The sequence below is a fragment of the Jaculus jaculus genome, chromosome 13 (assembly GCF_020740685.1).
Source record: "Jaculus jaculus isolate mJacJac1 chromosome 13, mJacJac1.mat.Y.cur, whole genome shotgun sequence".
NCBI classification, from domain to species: domain Eukaryota; kingdom Metazoa; phylum Chordata; class Mammalia; order Rodentia; family Dipodidae; genus Jaculus; species Jaculus jaculus.
In genome coordinates, this window is record NC_059114.1 from 93682657 (window position 1) to 93685034 (window position 2378).

Genomic DNA, 2378 nt, shown 5'->3' on the forward strand with positions numbered 1-2378 from the left:
ATGAATTTGACAGGTCAATCACCAAAGCAATTAAGTAGCATGATACCAGCACTTGTCTCCAGCAATCCATAGTTGGTTTGATTACATGGATACAACCTTAGCTGAAGACTACTGTTTTTCTTCCCCATGCTCTGGTTGTATCAATAACCTCAATAACTAAGATAAGTGGAGCTTAAGAAAGTAAGGAATTGACTTTAATAAAAAAGACTAATATGAGTACAACAACTTTTATTTTAGCATAACAATGTAGACATTCTGTTCTTTTAATAATTTTTATAGTGAAGATATACCTAGTAAACAAGCTATTGTTCATTATTTGTGTGTCTATGTAAGTGCATGTCTAGGTATATGTTTGGGTGTGCACATGCCACTGTGCATGTGCGGATGTCAGAAGACAGTCTCATTGATTCTTCTTCTACCTTTGTTCTGAGACAAAGTCTCTTGTTTTGCAACAGTCTAGATGTGTGTTCCATTCTAGATGGCCTGTGAGCTTCAAGATTACAGATACATGTGCTACTTTGCTCATGCATTACATAGCTGCCTTTGACCACTGAGTCATTCTTTCTTTAAAAATTATGTCTTAGCTTGGAAATGGAATCAGCCTAAAATATGGACATGAAATTGCTTAATTTTTCTCTGATTACAGCATCTGTATCACTCAAAGCACTGATGCTTTGGTTAGCATCTCTCTGCCTGCCTAAGAAAAAAGAAATGAACCAATCTGTAAGAGTATGACAGAGATGAAAAATTAAATGGAAAACACAAAATTGTTTAATCATAATTGCCATTTAACTCAATATTCCCAATGTACCAGTCTTTTCTTAATTCCAAAGACTAGAACACTGATAAAAGCAATTTTTAAAATTTACACTTGATTTTTAATTTATTTATTTGAGAGAGAAAGAAACAGAGAGAGTGGGTGCACCAGGGGCTCTAGTTCTTGAAAATGAACTCCAGATACATGCACCACTATGTGCATCTGGCTTACATGGGTTATGGGGAGTTATACCTGGGTCCTTAGGCTTCATAGGCAAGTGCCCTAATGGATAAGCCATCTCTCCAGCCCAATAGAAGCATTTGAAAATTGTAAAATAGGGATTCTAAAATATGTATTTCTGTGTACTTTTTAAATCAAGAACAAAGATATCAAAATAAAGGAAAACCATGAGTGATCTGGATTCATATCAAGTATGCTTATACTAAGACAAAATTATATGAAATCCAAAGTTTATGCCAATGAAGGTTAACATATTCAAAAAACATATTCAAGGATTGTATCCTTCATACATTAATACTGAGACGTGTAATACATTTTGAGCACATAATCATGATTGTCAAGGACATTATACATAAAAATGGAAAGCTTCCTCTATTATTTAAAAATGACAAATGCCCAATAATCATTCCTGTATCTTCCTTTAGCAAATGCAATATCTATTCCTTTGGCTTGGTAATCAGCATTCTATGATTTACCAGTTTTTAGACCTGTATCAAATTGCAAACTCCATATTTTCAGGAGAAACAGCTGGAATAAATTAAGAGAAGTAGGCTTATCTGCCAAACAACAAACAAGAAAACTAACTTATGGTTTTTAAAGACCCATCTTCTTATAGGAGTGTGTTCCTCTAAGCCTATGTGATCACTGCTCTAATCTTCAACCTGGAATTGCTCAGCTTGTTTTCTCCCAGTATTTGAAGGGAAAAAAATCGAGTGAGCTAGGCTTTAAATTAAATAGCAGATTGCTCTTGGGATAGGGGCCTAGTGCTACTCACGAGTTGTTTATATTTTCTGCTTTGCCCCTTCTTGTATGATGTAGACTATAATATGTTCCTCGCCCCTCCATTGTATAAACAGAATGAAATCAGTCACTTACAGAGCTTCTTAATGGCTATAAACACTTCAAAAACACATTGAAGCAATTTCCCAATACATTGAAGCATTATCTTTCACCTTAAGATCTGTGTGGTTTCTTGGATGTTCTGGCTTGTTACCAGTATCCAGCTATTTTGAAAAGGAACAATGTTTTAAAGACTAGTATTATGGAAAGAATTTGGCTCTAAATATCAAGTTTCAGGATTTTCCATTCCAAAAACACTGGCAATCCTTGGCAAACTGTGTCCATTAGTGAAAGATGCCCATTGGAAAGATGGTTTGAAACTGGCAGTGAGAACATTTAAAAAGCCCACCGAGTAAGACAGAAATTAATTCTGGCTGAATTTCCATCAAATGGAATATTAAGTGATTTCTGTCATTAAATAATAAGTAAGTACACTTCAAAGTCATTTATAACATAATTCATATCTACCTCTTCAACTTTGAGAAAGCTGTCTATTAAGCCCTGTATTAAAGAGGGTTGTGATAATTCAATCAAGTTGCTT